The sequence below is a fragment of the Salvelinus alpinus genome, chromosome 6 (genome assembly GCF_045679555.1).
Source record: "Salvelinus alpinus chromosome 6, SLU_Salpinus.1, whole genome shotgun sequence".
NCBI lineage: Eukaryota > Metazoa > Chordata > Actinopteri > Salmoniformes > Salmonidae > Salvelinus > Salvelinus alpinus.
The window spans coordinates 64,477,006-64,494,979 of NC_092091.1; the positions used below are offsets into that span (position 1 = coordinate 64,477,006).

Consider the following 17,974-nt stretch of genomic DNA (forward strand, 5'->3'; position numbering starts at 1 on the left):
GAGTAAAGAGTTGGATTAGACTCACAAAGGATATACAAAACTCCCAACTCCCATTTTCTGCAGTGGGGAGATTGAATGGGGGTCAATGAGGTTAGAATGCATCATGAATAGGCTCAGTTCAGGGTTCTTGTTGGTAGCAGACATTGTGTAGAGCGGTGCTTCCGAGCTCTTCAGGTGTTAACATTTAACCTGTTTCTCATTGTTATGCTGATCCTGGCTCTCCACAACAGGTCTTTTCTGACTAGGAAAATGAAAGCAGATGAAAGAGAATGTGAAAGGTGCCCAGTTTGTTTTTCTGTTGTGATTAGATAATCAGATCCAACTCTCTGTAGTCAGAAATGTGTGCTAGACATGGTCATGGTCCTTGAATTTAAGCAATTTTGCTATGATAACATCTTAGTGTTTGAGAATATCTTCTGGAACGAGATATGACATATTATGCAGCATTTCAAAGCTGGACAAATGGGACCAATTTCATATGGAAGATGAATTCTAACCGAATCACAACAGCTAAGATGAGAGACCACGCTAGTGTACAGAGACCACAATAGTCTACAGAGACCGAGCAAGTCTACAGAGACCGAGCAAGTCTACAGAGACCGCGATAGTCTACAGAGACCACGCTAGTCTACAGAGACCACGCTAGTCTACAGAGACCACAATAGTCTACAGAAACCGCGCAAGTCTACAGAGACCACGCTAGTCTACAGATACCATAATAGTCTGCAGAGACCGCGCAAGTCTACAGAGACCACGCTAGTCTACAGAGAACGCGCTAGTCTACAGAGACCGCGATAGTCTACAGAGACCGCGCTAGTCTACAGAGACCACGCTAGTCTACAGAGACCACAATAGTCTACAGAGACCGCACAAGTCTACAGAGACCGCACAAGTCTACAAAGACCGCGATAGTCTACAGAGACCGTGGAAGTCTACAGAGACCGCGATAGTCTACAGAGACCACAATAGTCTACAGAGACCGAGCAAGTCTACAGAGACCACGCTAGTCTACAGAGACCACGATAGTCTACAGAGACCACGCTAGTCTACAGAGACCACGCTAGTCTACAGAGACCACGCTAGTCTACAGAGACCACAATAGTCTACAGAGACCACGCTAGTCTACAGAGACCACAATAGTCTACAGAGACCACGCTAGTCTACAGAGACCACAATAGTCTACAGAGACCGCACTAGTTTACAGAGACCGCGATAGTCTACAGAGACCGTGGAAGTCTACAGAGACCGCGATAGTCTACAGAGACCGCAATAGTCTACAGAGACCGCGCACGTCTACAGAGACCCTGCTAGTCTACAGAGACCGCACAAGTCTACAGAGACCACGCTAGTAAGATGTCGCCGGAGCAGAAGGCAGACGTTTTACGTGCCCCCAAACGATTGTGTTTTTTTGTTCATTTATCTGCATTGTTGGTAACTTATTGTTTTACTATTTTTGTACATAATGTACATAATGCTGCCGCTATCGTCTCTTATGACCGAAAATAACTTCTAGACATAAGGACTGCGATTACTCACCACGGATTAGCAGAATCCTTTTTCTCTTTCACGACTCTGACGGAGGATATACAGCTCCCTCGGGAACAGACCCCGACCCCAGTGATCTGCGTGAAGAGGAGGCGGAGATAGAGGAGGAGGCGATAGAGAGGCTGGAGGTCGGGCTTGCCTTCTGATGAGTCGGAGGCGATCGAATAAACCCCCACTCCCCTCAGTTCTGCTTGCAAACATGCAATCTTTGGACAATAAAACGGATGAGTAATTGGGAATATTAAACTACCAACGGGACATTACAAACTGTAACATCTTATGCTTCACGGAATCGTGGCTGAACGACGACAATATAAACATACAGCTGGCTGGTTATACAATGTACCGGAAGGATAGAACAGCGGCGTCTGGTAAGACAACGGGCGGCGGACTATGTATTTTTGTAAACAACAGTTGGTGCACAATATCTAAGGAAGTCTTGAGCTATTGCTCGCCTGAGGTAGAGTTTCTCATGATAAGCTGCAGACCACATTACCTACCGAGAGAGTTTTCATCTATATTCCTTGTAGCTGTTTACATAACACCACAGTCAGAGGCTGGCACTAAGATAGCATTGAATGAGCTGTATTTCGCCATAAGCAAACACGAAAACGCTCACCCAGAGGCGGCGCTCCTAGTAGCCGGGGACATTAATGCAGGGAAACTTAAATCAGTTTTACCAAATTTCTATCAGCATGTTAAATGTGCAACCAGAGGGAAAAGAACTCTGGACCACCTATACTCCACACACAGAGACGCATTCAAAGCTCTCCCTCGCCCTACATTTGGCAAATCTGACCATAATTCCATACTCCTGATTCCTGCTTACAAGCTAAAATTAAAGCAGGAAGCAGCAGTGACTAGATCAATAAAAAAGTGTTCAGATGAAGCAGATGATAAGCTGCAGGACTGTTTTGCTAGCACAGACTGGAATATGTTCCGGGATTCCTCCAATGGCATTGAGGAGTACACCACATCTGTCATTGGCTTCATCGATAAGTGCATCGATGACGTAGTCCCCACAGTGACCGTACATACATACCCCAACCAGAAGCCAAGGATTACAGGCAGCATCCACACTGAGCTAAAGGCTAGAGCTGCTGCTTTCTATGAGCAGGACTCTAACCCAGAAGCTTATAAGAAATCCCGCTATGCCCTCCGACGAACCATCAAACAGGCAAAGCGTCAATACAGGACTAAGACCGAGTCGTACTACACCGGCTCTGACGCTCGACGGATGTGGCAGGGCCTGCAAACCATTACAGACTACAAAGGGAAGCACAGCCGAGAGCTGCCCAGTGACACGAGCCTACTGGACGAGCTAAACTACTTTTATGCTCGCTTCAAGGCAAATAACACTGGAACATGCAGGAGAGCACCAGCTGTTCTGGAAGACCGTGGGATCACGCTCTCCGCAGCCGATGTGAGTAAGACCTTTAGACAGGTCAACATTCACAAGGCCGCAGTGCCAGATGGATTACCAGGACGTGTACTGCAAGCATGCGCTGACCAACTAGCAAGTGTCTTCACTGACATTTTCAACCATCCCTGTCCGAGTCTATAATACAAACATGTTTCAAGCAGACCACCATAGTGCCTGTGCCCAAGAACACTAAGGTAACCTGCCTAAATGACTACCGACCCGTAGCACTCTTACGTCTGTAGCCATGAAGTGCTTTGAAAGGCTGGTCATGGCTCACAACAACACCATCATCCTAGAAACCCTAGACCCACTCCAATGTGCATACCGACCCAACAGATCCACAGATGATGCAGTCTCTATTGCACTCCACACTGCCCTTTCCCACCTGGACAAAAGGAACACATGTGAGAATGCTATTCATTGAGGACCCTGGGACTAAACACCTCCCTCTGCAACTGGATCCTGGACTTCCTGACGGGCCGCCCCAGGTGGTAAGGGTAGGTAACAACACATCCGCCACACTGATCCTCAACACAGGGGCCCCTCAGGGGTGCGTGCTCAGCCCCCTCCTGTACTCCCTGTTCACTCATAATTGCACAGCTTGGCACAACTCCAACACCATCATTACATTTGCTGATGACACAACAGTGGTAGGCCTGATCACCGACAACAACAAGACAGCCTATAGAGAGGAGTTCAGAGACCTGGCCGTGTGGTGCCAGGACAACAACCTCTCCCTCAACGTGATCAAGACAAAGGAGGTGATTGTGGACTCCAGGAAAAAGAGGACCGAGCACGCCCCCATTCTCATCGATGGGGCTGCAGTGGAGCAGGTTGAGAGCTTCAAGTTCCTTGGTGTCCACATCACCAACAAACTAACATGGTCCAAGCACACCATGACAGTCGTGAAGCGGGCACGACAAAACCTATTCCCCCTCAAGAGACTAAAAAGATTTGGCATGGGTCCTCAGATCCTCAAAAGGTTCTACAGCTGCACCATCGAAAGCATCCTGACTGGTTGCATCACTGCCTGGAATGGCAACTGCTCGGCCTCCGACCGCAAGGCACTACAGAGGGTAGTGCGAACGGCCCAGTACATCATTGGGGCCAAGCTTCCTGCCATCCAGGACCTCTATACCAGGCGGTGTCAGAGGAAGGCCCTAAGAATTGTCAAAGACTCCAGCCACAGACTAGGGTCTCCCGGCTACCACACGGCAAGCGGTACCGGAGCGCCAAGTCTAGATCCAAGAGGCTTCTAAACAGCTTCTACCCCCAAGCCATAAGACTCCTGACCATCTAGTCAAATGGCTACCCAGACTATTTGCATTGCCCCCCCCCCCCCCTCTCCACAACACTGCCACTCTCTGTTGTCATCTATGCATGGTCATTTAATTAACTCTACCTACATGTACATACTACCTCAACTAACCGGTGCCCCCGCACATTGACTCTGTACCGGCACCCCCCTGTATACATTGTTATTTTTTACTGCTGCTCTTTAATTACTTGTTACTTTTATCTCTTATTCTTATCTGTATTTTTTGAAACTGCACTGTTGGTTAAGGGCTCGCAAGTAAGCATTTTACGGTAAGGTCTTCACATGTATTCTGCGCATGTGAATAATACAAATTTGATTTGATTAGTCTACAGAGACCACAATAGTCTACAGAGACCACACTAGACTACAGAGACCACAATGGTCCTGGAAGACATCAATAGCAGGTGACAAGAGATCTGCCTTTCATAACTGCACCAGTTTTCAGTCCGTCTCATTTTCTTCTCTTCCCTGTTCAGCCTCTTCTGTTCACATATGGAAGTACATCTAATCCCCTACATGTGTTTTACCACTTCTAAAACAGTAGCGTAGAAGAGCATCCATCAACTGAAGTTTAATTAGAAAAGAGAGAGCCTAGAGAGGGAAGAAGAATGAGATGTGGAGGAGAGGGACTTTAACCTCCCAGCCGCTCCTCCTTAACTCTTGGCCTCTCTGCGTTGACTTTGTGCACGCGCCTTTAAATGCAGCCCTACAGAACCGAGGTGATTGGCGGTTTTATTCATACCGCCAACATAAGGACTTGCCATTTGGAAGTGCACAAAGGTGGTAGAGGTGCAGAGAGAGGAAAAATCCCCCATTCATTCTTAGCCTGGTTTCCTTTAAGCTCTGCCGGTTTAAAGAAAGGGGTCATTTCAAATGTCCTGGACCTCTGACAGAGGCACAGAGCAGTCAGGGGGAAAAGCTTTACTGGTCGACTGGAGAAGACCCAGGGTCATATTAGATAGTATTTCTTGATTGTGGCAATATTACTTCCGGAATGGAATTCAACCAATAATGTCTCTGTCTACTGCCTTATAACCTAAGTCTGTCATGGTACATGCTACATACGAAGTCCTCCATAGTGATCATTTCAGTGGGTACACCGAGTTGATTGACTTTCGTTACAAGTTTCACAATTGACTGTTCTGTTCGACTAATCTCTATTGTTCTGTTTGTCATGCCGCTCAGAAAGCAAAGGGTCCTCACAAGCTTCCCTGTTTGTCATGGGTACATGTTTTGGGGCCCCCAGTAACTCTGAACGCACTGACACCATGACTAAACCAGAGGGCTAGATAGGTGGTCTCCTCATCAGGAGTAGCAGAGTGTGCATGTAGACTGTCCGTAAACTGGTTTGGAGACAGCGGGTTAGCTTAGAAGTCTTTGATTAATTGAGAACTCACTGAGGCACGACGTTTGTTTAGAAGAGGAGTGTGAGCTGCATGCCTGGTCTGAAGTTACGACAGGGACACACACGTACTCACAAATGAGCGCGCACACATAAACCCAAGCACACACACACGGCTCTGCGCTCCTAAGTCAGCTGACACCACGACTGGCAGCGTGCAACCGCAGCACTCCAGCGCTAAAACAACAAGTCGTGACGCAACGCCCTCGCGGCCAATACCGCTAAGAGCGATGAGCTCTGGGGAGCGCGGGCTCCCTCTGTACTCTGTCAGCTAAGCACTTCCAACTGCTCTGTGAAAACAATTACAATTAGACATCTGTGAGTGTAGTTCAAATGTTCACACAATTGTCTCTTGACAATACATGAAACTCTAGTTATTCAAGTGTATCTCAAGGATTTGCACATACAGGACCTGCCCTGTCAAGAGAAACCAACGGGTTAACTCTCAGACTCCAACCAGGACAATTAGCATAGAACAGCATGTAAGATACACGTTTTCTCCTGTCCTATGCTTTGAGGTTTTCCCTCGCCTTTCAACCTGCTGCAGTATTTGAAAGTTGAGATGACGTTGGAAAGACTCAGGATGCATTGGTAGACCAGTGGTGGGGTCATGGCTTGAATGGATCTAGCTTTTGTCAAATGTACATCAAAAGTAGTTTTTTGTGCATTTCAGCTAACCCAGTGGAGGCTAGCTAACCCAGTGGAGGCTAGTTAACCCAGTGGAGGCTAGCTAACCCAGTGGAGGCTAGCTAACCCAGTGGAGGCTAGCTAACCCAGTGGAGGCTAGCTAACCCAGTGGAGGCTAGTTAACCCAGTGGAGGCTAGCTAACCCAGTGGAGGCTGATGTGTGGGGATGTAAAGTCGGCCAGGCAGAACACCCTGGAAGGGGAGATCAGAAGGTGGGCTATGCTACATCAGGCTCTAGTTCCCGGTGGTCCTATAGAGCCAGATAAATAGGCTGAGACGATTGCTTTATTGCTCCGCAGAAACCCTAAAGCAAGCAGCCATTCACAGATAAACACAAAAAAAAAACATCCCTCATGTCTGTCAGATATCTGCAAAACGAATCTGCAAAGTCAAAGAGGAAGGGTGACAAAATGGAAGCCAGTTGAGGATTACAAGATCAGTGTTCAAAATCCCTTTTCCTCCAAGTTCTTCTGCAAAGCTGACTGTATCTTGGCAATTATTCAATAATAGTTTATTGGGGTTTTCAAGGCTAATCCTATACTATAGATCCTATAGATCCTATCCTAATCCTATACTATTAATAACACTGACTGTGATATTTGATTTGCTCAGACTTTGCACAGTGCCAGTTTTACATCTAATGACTATAGCAGCTCTAGCGCTAGGAATGGAAAAGCCATTCCCCCAAGGAAGAAGGCACGTGGCGGAGAGAGTGTGGAAGAAGGAGGGTGGAATGATGCTGGCCTTAGGATGAGCTGTAGCGTGATGTACATGAGGAATTGTTGGAGTCTTCCTACCTACCGGGAGATATCTCAATCACACCAGGTCTGCGTCCCAAATGGCACCCTATCACCTATATAGTGATGACAGGTTGCCCATAAGGCTCTGGTCAAAAGTGGTGCACTAAAAAGGGAGTAGGTGCCGTTTGAGACGCAACCCAGGAAATGATTAGTGATGAATAGCATTATTCAAATGAAACCTGCGGTCTGTCTGGGTTCTGGTCTGCTGAGCGGTCCCTACATGATGATTTGTATCTCGGTTCATTTCGGGTCCGTATCAGTAGAATAGGACAGATATCCCTGATATTGGCTTACCATGCACACCAGATGGATGGAGGCATGGCGGTGCATGGGCCCTCTCTTCCCCTTACAACTCCTTCCATCTATATTGTGGTGGGAGTCTGCTCAGCCATCCAGAGCTGGTGTTTGTGCTGTGTAGCTAGGTCAGTGGAGTCTGGTGTGTCCTGTCTTACTGTAGCTAGGTCAGTGGAGTCTGGTGTGTCCTGTCTTACTGTAGCTAGGTCAGTGGAGTCTGGTGTGTCCTGTCTTACTGTAGCTAGGTCAGTGGAGTCTGGTGTGTCCTGTCTTACTGTAGCTAGGTCAGTGGAGTCTGGTGTGTCCTGTCTTACTGTAGCTAGGTCAGTGGAGTCTGGTGTGTCCTGTCTTACTGTAGCTAGGTCAGTGGAGTCTGGTGTGTCCTGTCTTACTGTAGCTAGGTCAGTGGAGTCTGGTGTGTCCTGTCTTACTGTAGCTAGGTCAGTGGAGTCTGGTGTGTCCTGTCTTACTGTAGCTAGGTCAGTGGAGTCTGGTGTGTCCTGTCTTACTGTAGCTAGGTCAGTGGAGTCTGGTGTGTCCTGTCTTACTGTAGCTAGGTCAGTGGAGTCTGGTGTGTCCTGTCTTACTGTAGCTAGGTCAGTGGAGTCTGGTGTGTCCTGTCTTACTGTAGCTAGGTCAGTGGAGTCTGGTGTGTCCTGTCTTACTGTAGCTAGGTCAGTGGAGTCTGGTGTTTGTCCTGTCTTACTATAGCTAGGTCAGTGGAGTCAGGTGTTTGTCCTGTCTTACTATAGCTAGGTCAGTGGAGTCTGGTGCTTGTCCTGTCTTACTATAGCTAGGTCAGTGGAGTCAGGTGTTTGTCCTGTCTTACTATAGCTAGGTCAGTGGAGTCTGGTGCTTGTCCTGTCTTACTATAGCTAGGTCAGTGGAGTATGGTGCTTGTCCTGTCTTACTATAGCTAGGTCAGTGGAGTCAGGTGTTTGTCCTGTCTTACTATAGCTAGGTCAGTGGAGTCTGGTGCTTGTCCTGTCTTACTATAGCTAGGTCAGTGGAGTATGGTGCTTGTCCTGTCTTACTATAGCTAGGTCAGTGGAGTCAGGTGTTTGTCCTGTCTTACTATAGCTAGGTCAGTGGAGTCTGGTGCTTGTCCTGTCTTACTATAGCTAGGTCAGTGGAGTATGGTGCTTGTCCTGTCTTACTATAGCTAGGTCAGTGGAGTCAGGTGTTTGTCCTGTCTTACTATAGCTAGGTCAGTGGAGTCAGGTGTTTGTCCAGACTTACTATAGCTAGGTCAGTGGAGTCAGGTGTTTGTCCTGTCTTACTATAGCTAGGTCAGTGGAGTCAGGTGTTTGTCCAGACTTACTCTAGGTAGGTCAGCTCCCCCAGTGCAGTGCTCTCTAAACCTGTCCTGTCTTACTGTAGCTAAGTCCGGAGTGGTATACAGTTGAAGTCGGAAGTTTACATACACCTTAGCCAAATACATTTAAACTCAGTTCTTCACAGTTCCTGACATTTAATCCAAGTAAAAATTCCCTGTCTTAGGTCAGTTAGGATCACTACTTTATTTTAAGTGTGAAATGTCAGAATTATAGTAGAGAGAATGATTTATTTCAGCTTTGATTTCTTTCATATTTCTTTCACATTCCCAGTGGGTCAGAAGTTTACATACACTCAATTAGTATTTGGTAGCATTGCCTTTAAATTGTTTAACTTGAGTCAAACATTTCAGGTAGCCTTCTACAAGCTTCCCACAATAAGTTGGGTGAATTTTGGCCCATTCCTCCTGACAGCGCTAGTGTAACTGACTCAGGTTTGTAGGCCTTCTTGCTCGCACACACTTTTTCAGTTCTGCACACACATTTTCTATAGGATTGAGGTCAGGGCTTTGTGATGGCCACTCCAATACCTTGACTTTGTTGTCCTTAAGCCATTTTGCCACAACTTTGGAAGTATGCTTGGGGCCATTGTCCATTAGGAAGACCCATTTGCGACCAAGCTTTAACTTCCTGACTGATGTCTTGAGATGTTTCTTCAATATATCCACATACTTTTTCTCCCTCATGATGCCATCTATTTTGTGAAGTGCACCAGTCCCCCCTGCAGCAAAGCACCCTCACAACATGATGCTGCCACCCCCGTGCTTCACGGTTGGGATGGTGTTCTTTGGCCTGCAAGCATCCCCCTTTTTCCTCCAAACATAACAATGGTCATTATGGCCAAACTGTTTTTTATGGCGGTTTTGGAGCAGTGGCTTCTTCCTTGCTGAGCGGCCTTTCAGGTTATGTCGATATAGGACTTGTTTTACTGTGGATATAGATACTTCTGTACCTGTTTCCTCCAGGATCTTCACAAGGTCCTTTGCTGTTGTTCTGGGATTGATTTGCACTTTTCGCACCAAAGTACATTAATCTCTAGGAGACAGAACGCGTCTCCTTCCTGAGCGGTATGATGGCTGCTTGGTCCCATGGTGTTTATACTTGCGTACTATTGTTTGTACAGATGAACGTGGTACCTTCAGGCGTTTGGAAATTGTTCCCGAGGATGAACCAGACTTGTGGAGGTCTACAATTGTTTTTCTGAGCTCTTGGCTGATATATTTAGATTTTCCCATGATGTCAAGTAAAGAGGCACTGAGTTTGAAGGTAGGCCTTGAAATACATCCACACGTACACCTCCAATTAACTCAAATTATGTCAATTAACCTATCAGAAGCTTCTAAAGCCATGACATCTTTTTTTCTGGAATTTTCCAAGCTGTTTAAAGGAACAGTCAACTTAGTGTATGTAAACTTCTGACCCACTGGAATTGTGATACAGTGAATTAAAAGTGAAATAATCTGTCTGTAAACAATTGTTGGAAAAATGACTTGTGTTATGCACAAAGTAGATGTCCTAACCGACTTGCCAAAACTATAGTTTGTTAACAAGAAATTTGTGGAGTGGTTGAAAAACATGTTTTAACGTCTACAACCTAAGTGTATGTAAACTTCCGACTTCAACTCTATATGTAGATATATGAATATGCTTCTGGCTAGGTCCGTTTCCTCAGTACAGTGTTCTCTAAGCCTGTCCTGTCCTACACTAGCTAGGCCTGTTCTAGGTCCATTACCCCCTGTTCTCTGTCTCAAGCCTGTCCTGTCCTACACTAGCTAGGCTTGTTCTAGGTCCATTACCCCCTGTTCTCTGTCTCAAGCCTGTCCTGTCCTACACTAGCTAGGCTTGTTCTAGATCCATTACAACCTGGACTTTGTCTCTAAGCCTGTCCTGTCCTACACTAGCTAGGCTTGTTCTAGGTCCATTACCCCCTGTTCTCTGTCTCAAGCCTGTCCTGTCCTACACTAGCTAGGCTTGTTCTAGATCCATTACAACCTGGACTTTGTCTCTAAGCCTGTCCTGTCCTACACTAGCTAGGCTTGTTCTAGGTCCATTACTTCCTGTTCTGTGTCTCAAGCCTGTCCTGTCCTACACTAGCTAGGCTTGTTCTAGGTCCATTACTTCCTGTTCTCTGTCTCAAGCCTGTCCTGTCCTACACTAGCTAGGCTTGTTCTAGGTCCATTACAACCTGGACTTTGTCTCTAAGCCTGTCCTGTCCTACACTAGCTAGGCTTGTTCTAGGTCCATTACTTCCTGTTCTCTGTCTCAAGCCTGTCCTGTCCTACACTAGCTAGGCTTGTTCTAGGTCCATTACTTCCTGTTCTCTGTCTCAAGCCTGTCCTGTCCTACACTAGCTAGGCCTGTTCTAGGTCCATTACCCCCTGTTCTCTGTCTCAAGCCTGTCCTGTCCTACACTAGCTAGGCTTGTTCTAGATCCATTACAACCTGGACTTTGTCTCTAAGCCTGTCCTGTCCTACACTAGCTAGGCCTGTTCTGGTTCCATTACTTCCTGTTCTCTGTCTCTAAGCCTGTCCTGTCCTACACTAGCTAGGCCTGTTCTGGTTCCATTACTTCCTGTTCTCTGTCTCTAAGCCTGTCCTGTCCTACACTAGCTAGGCCTGTTCTAGTTCCATTACTTCCTGTTCTCTGTCTCTAAGCCTGTCCTGTCCTACACTAGCTAGGCCTGTTCTAGTTCCATTACAACCTGGACTTTGTCTCTAAGCCTGTCCTGTCCTACACTAGCTAGGCTTGTTCTAGGTCCATTACTTCCTGTTCTGTGTCTCAAGCCTGTCCTGTCCTACACTAGCTAGGCTTGTTCTAGGTCCATTACTTCCTGTTCTCTGTCTCAAGCCTGTCCTGTCCTACACTAGCTAGGCTTGTTCTAGGTCCATTACAACCTGGACTTTGTCTCTAAGCCTGTCCTGTCCTACACTAGCTAGGCCTGTTCTGGTTCCATTACTTCCTGTTCTCTGTCTCTAAGCCTGTCCTGTCCTACACTAGCTAGGCCTGTTCTAGGTCCATTACCCCCTGTTCTCTGTCTCAAGCCTGTCCTGTCCTACACTAGCTATGCCTGTTCTAGGTCCATTACTTCCTGTTCTCTGTCTCTAAGCCTGTCCTGTCCTACACTAGCTAGGCTTGTTCTAGATCCATTACAACCTGGACTTTGTCTCTAAGCCTGTCCTGTCCTACACTAGCTAGGCTTGTTCTAGGTCCATTACTTCCTGTTCTCTGTCTCAAGCCTGTCCTGTCCTACACTAGCTAGGCTTGTTCTAGGTCCATTACTTCCTGTTCTCTGTCTCAAGCCTGTCCTGTCCTACACTAGCTAGGCTTGTTCTAGGTCCATTACAACCTGGACTTTGTCTCTAAGCCTGTCCTGTCCTACACTAGCTAGGCTTGTTCTAGGTCCATTACTTCCTGTTCTCTGTCTCAAGCCTGTCCTGTCCTACACTAGCTAGGCCTGTTCTAGGTCCATTACCCCCTGTTCTCTGTCTCAAGCCTGTCCTGTCCTACACTAGCTATGCCTGTTCTAGGTCCATTACTTCCTGTTCTCTGTCTCTAAGCCTGTCCTGTCCTACACTAGCTAGGCTTGTTCTAGATCCATTACAACCTGGACTTTGTCTCTAAGCCTGTCCTGTCCTACACTAGCTAGGCTTGTTCTAGGTCCATTACTTCCTGTTCTCTGTCTCTAAGCCTGTCCTGTCCTACACTAGCTAGGCTTGTTCTAGGTCCATTACTTCCTGTTCTCTGTCTCAAGCCTGTCCTGTCCTACACTAGCATGGCTTGTTCTAGGTCCATTACTTCCTGTTCTCTGTCTCAAGCCTGTCCTGTCCTACACTAGCTAGGCCTGTTCTAGGTCCATTACCCCCTGTTCTCTGTCTCAAGCCTGTCCTGTCCTACACTAGCTAGGCCTGTTCTAGGTCCATTACTTCCTGTTCTCTGTCTCAAGCCTGTCCTGTCCTACACTAGCATGGCTTGTTCTAGGTCCATTACAACCTGAACTTTGTCTCTAAGCCTGTCCTGTCCTACACTAGCTAGGCTTGTTCTAGGTCCATTACTTCCTGTTCTCTGTCTCTAAGCCTGTCCTGTCCTACACTAGCTAGGCTTGTTCTAGGTCCATTACTTCCTGTTCTCTGTCTCTATGCCTGGTCCTGAGGGTCTAATAAATATGGATCAAAGTAATGGCTGCAACAGATGCTACACGTGTAATTCCTGTGTTTGTGCAGGTAGCTAGTAGTGGGATCAGGCTATGGCGAAAAAGACCATATCCTGCTTTAGCAGCCTTCTGTTCCACCTTGTCTTTGGCTACATGCCATTCCATAAACTCTTATACCCATTTCGCGGTTATGGTTCCTCCTCATGTACAGACCGTGGATGATATGCAGACATCAAGATATTATGGTTCGTCATGGATCTGTTTTGGTTTGAATATTTAGTGGTTTCACATCTGTGGCTATAACATAATGTCGTCAGATCAAACTTCAGATGACTGAATGTTGGATCTCACTTGACCCAAAGAGGATATGCCTTGGTTTTAATGGATCTGTTTAGTGAGTTCTGTCCTGATGTACAACAGCGAATACAATTCTTTGTTTGGTTTCAAATAAAAATAATTTGATTTGGGAAGTGGAAGACTATCAGTTTTAAATTGTTGGATGGAGTTAACATAAGTTACTTTCACAAGTTAAGGACAGGAATAGTTTGAGGTTTTCCTGTCATTCCGTTGACATCAAATACATCATTGTAAATAATTATTGGCCACTGATATAGCATTTTTCCCAAACCAGGATGCTTGTTTGTTCTTAAGGGAACCATTTTAAATCGGTTATTTTACTTTCAATATGACTCATATCATTAGATTAAGCGGTTTGGACATATTAGGAAATCTTTAATTCACTATTTTTGCAATATTGATGAGTCACTGTCTGACTTTGGCAGTATTTTGACTGTGTTTTTATTGATTATGACATCACTTTTGGGAATGGAAAAATCTTGTCAGGCGGTTTGCTCACTAAATGTCACTCTAATGCAGAACATGACATCAGGCTCCGTCTTTAGGCAGTGTAAAACAGATACAAACGGACCATACAGTATCATATACTCCCCATGGCAATACATGGTAATATATTTGAAGAGTTAGATTCTAGTTGATTCCTGGCAACACGGATTAAATCCCTGGCCCTGCAGGAGAACGGAAGAGAGGAATTCCAGGCTCAGATTGGGAAGATCGTTTGGGGCTGCTGGATCCTGGATCTTAGAGGGGACGAGGGGGAGGGAGGGGGGAGGTTGGCTTGCCTGGTACCCATAAACCTGCTCTGCTCTGCTCTGCTTAGTCAGAGGAAGCACAAACACTGCTCCTTCACCATCCAGCCCAGGCCCAGGCTGTGGTTTATACCTGTCATCATAGGAAATACCTAGAGCCATACTGTACAGTATAGGATGTAGCAGCCTTCCAGGAACTCAGTACTGAGGCCATCACTTAGGCCACAGTTGTCTTCTGTTCGTTACAGAAAGTAACTCCCACACATATGATTCCATCTTGACATTATTTATTGTCCGTTTTCCCTGACAAGGGGAATCTCCTTTTTCCTGGTCAGATCACATGGTCAGGGAAAACTCCTGGCCCTAGCCACTCCCTCCTAATTGTGTCAAGTGAACAATTGAAAGTCATTTAAATTTGCAATACTGTTAAGAGGTCATTCAAGTGCAAACACAACAGCTTTTAGGCAAGGGTGCGCATGTTTGCTTGGTAATTGGAACCACACACGCTGATGATTAAACCACACTGGCATGTTATTACTGTCATAGTGGTCAGGAGGATTTCCTGTGTCTGCTTGTAGTGTGGCAATAATGTTCCATGACCATCCCTGGGTCATACATTCACCTTCCTGTGCCCGTGGCAGTGCATTCCACTAACAGCAGAGACTTGCACTACTTTTGTGCACTATGAAGGGAATACTGTGTCATTTTGGATGAAGACCAGGACTGACAAAAAATGAACTTTGGCTGAGGTTTCATGTGTTGCATTTTGAACATTCTTTTATCCGGACTGTATGTCTGTCCGCGCGGTCATTCATATCCTGTGACTTCAAACTTTCACCACATGAACCCTAGTCAAAAGTAGCCAATGTAAGTGTCATCAGTGGGATTGCTTGGCAGAGTTCTAAACTGCATGGAGCCAATGAAAGGGATGTGTTTTGTGGTGGACGTGATTCATTTGAAGCTTTTCACTGCAGTGGGCTAAATCAAGGTCACACAGCGTTTCTTGGTAGTCTTAAACAAATCTACTTTGAAACAAAGTATACACCTCACACACGTGGTTATGGGCTTAAAAAAAAGAAGACACCTGTACCATGTCAGATATAGAGTTGAAATGTATTACATTTTGAGTTTGCATCCCAATAATATACTTTATATACATCAAAATCGACTGAAATATAACAAAACTGTTTGACATAGAAACACCGGATTATTGGCGTGATTTAAAAACAAAAGTGTATTAATTATGAAAAATAATAATAACATTCCACCCATGAGGCCACTCATTTGACTGCAGGAAAGGGCTACCTATCGAATGTTCAGCCTTTCTACTGTACTATACTGTCAAGTGTCTACTGCCTGGTGGATGAATTCCACTGTGGATCCTTACTGTGTGTTTCCATATTGGTCTTCTGTACTCTGTGCTCCCAAGTCAATAGTAAAACAACAATAGGTTCTATTTCTAGTTAAACGGAATGTTTAGTCGGAGATACGTTTGTTCATTGTTCGCCTTTGCCTCTTAAAATTGATTTAAGACGTCAGACGCTTCTTTCCCTAGTGAAAGAACGTGAGGGTGGACCAAGGTGTGAATAAGCGCACGCGCACGCGCACACGCACACGCACACGCACACGCACACGCACACGCACACGCACACACGCACACACACACACACACACACACACACACACACACACACACACACACACACACACACACACACACACACACACACACAGTGTCTATTGTTTCTGGTAGGAAACAGACCATTGCGTGTTATCTCTAGGACCATTGTAAACTAACACATGAAAGGAGTCTAATACAATAGTCTTGTTCAGGGCTTCTCTGGTGTTTGACTTTCCTGAACAAATAAAGGGGAAAATGGCCGCTTCCTACAAGGAATTGAATTCTACCTCTTCAACTGATACTTTGATGAGGAAGCAGTGCTCGGGAGAGAGATGTTGCATGTCTAGAGGACCAGAGTTGAAGACCACTGCTGTACAGGCAGTACACTGTAGATTCCAACATGTGAACGACTCTAAGGTTCCACTTTAACCTGATAGAAAGGTCAAGCTCTTTCTCTCTTTGTTTCTGGATGATGTCAATTACAGAGGAGCTGAGGTCGTATTGTCCGTTAACTATTGGCGATACGGGAGTAAAAGATGGACCTGCTGTTCCATCCCGTTATTTGCACGGCCTTGTTTATTAAGTCATGACATCTGATGTCATAGCAAAGGCCTGAACCTGTGTCCTTGGAGGGTATTGGAGTCCAACAAGCATTCCCTGAACTGAATAATACAATCAGTATGTTACCAATCTGTCAATTTTCTGCGAACTGCAAAGCACGCCCCCTTTCAGTTCAATCCTCTTTATTATCATTTGGGTGAAATGTTTGCAAACAGCGCATGGCTCATCTTTGAAGACAAGATGAACTAGACAAATCAACATATTATTAAGTAACCTTCTCTGGAAACAACTCAACTCGGGAAAACATAATGGTTCATGTCTTTGTTGAATTTGCCTATCCTGTCAACATGTTTTAAAACACTAAACATCCCACAAGCTTTAAGGCAAACATATGAGCCATGTGTATTTATAATTTATCATGTTCTCCAAGCCAAGCATTTAAGAGATGTGTTCTCTGTAAATTAGAGTCAAGAACCTTACATATCCATGGTTGTCAGCACAGAATAAAATGTAATGTCCATTTAATAATCCCAGCCCGGTCTTGGATAATAAACTATGATGAATTACCCAGATAGAGTCTGTCTGAAATTTAAAAAAACATTTAACCCCCCTTTTTTTCTTACTTTCGCTTTTTGACACCTTGAAGGGAGACAAATGTGAGGGAGGGAGGTTTTCTCTTTCTTTCCCTCTCTTTTTTGGTTATCATCGGGGGTGATCAGTCATGACTCATGAGGGTTACTGGGCATGTTTTCTGGAATGTTCCAGACAGCAGTATCACTTTTCATCGGCGACTCCTGTACACTCTGTTAGACAGTGCTCATGTTTTCACACTTTGCAAACTCGTATCCCCCAAGGAGTGGCGGGGTGGAGGGAGGGTTACGTTAGAGGGGGAGGCACGGCTGCACGATGAAACATTCTCGCTGCGGACGCTGCTTCAGCTCAAGATCTCAACTCCCAGGCCGCGTTTAACACCCTGCTCGGCTTACTGTGTAAGCAGCCTGTCAGTTGTTTGGTCGGTGAGGGACGACCGGGTGCTGAAAGTGTACTAGACGATTCGGATACAGATGTCTTCCAGGGGTTGGTTGTACTGTTGAAGGAGAACAGGTCATTAGCTATAGTAGCTACCCTCACACCAACTGTTCTGTTTTATTCACGTCTCCCTACCCGTTCAGACAATATTGGTCTGCCTCTCCACTGTGTAGACACCCTGAAGGCGTAACCGATACGTGTTGGTGTATTTTAATAATGTCTTAGCCCATACGTTAAAGGCTTTTTATCATTCACTCTGCACCTATTTGTGGTTATCATTTTTATTTTCTCATTTCAATACTGGTCTATGGTTGATACAACTGTTAAAGGCGGCGCAATAAATCGAGATTCTCAGCATTGAATGAGAATTATGTTTTGGAATGAATAGTAAAACTAACACAGTTAGTAGATTGAACTGATTCATGGCAGGTCATGGGAGATCAACAAGTACAGGAGCCTACTAAGGCCTGGTTTGCAGTCCGTGAATGAATGAGCGACTGATTGCTCAAAGAGCTTACATACGGTGTGGCAGGTAGCCTAGCGGTTAAGAGCGTTGGGCCAGTAACTGAAACGTTGCTGGTTCGAATCCCCGAGCCAATTAGGTGAAACATCTGGCGATGTGCCCTTGAGCAAGGTACTTAACCCTAGTTGCTCCTGTAAGTCACTCTGGATAAGACTGTATATAAAATGCATATCACCTGAT

The 17,974-nt window shown here is 45.7% G+C and overlaps 1 protein-coding gene across 1 annotated transcript in view; it reads left to right on the top strand.

Annotated features, from left to right (window-relative positions):
- The window catches only part of vegfc (vascular endothelial growth factor c), a 62,314-nt gene that overhangs the window by 8,248 nt on the left and 36,092 nt on the right, over nt 1-17,974 (top strand). The gene's annotated exons all lie outside the window — the stretch shown is intronic.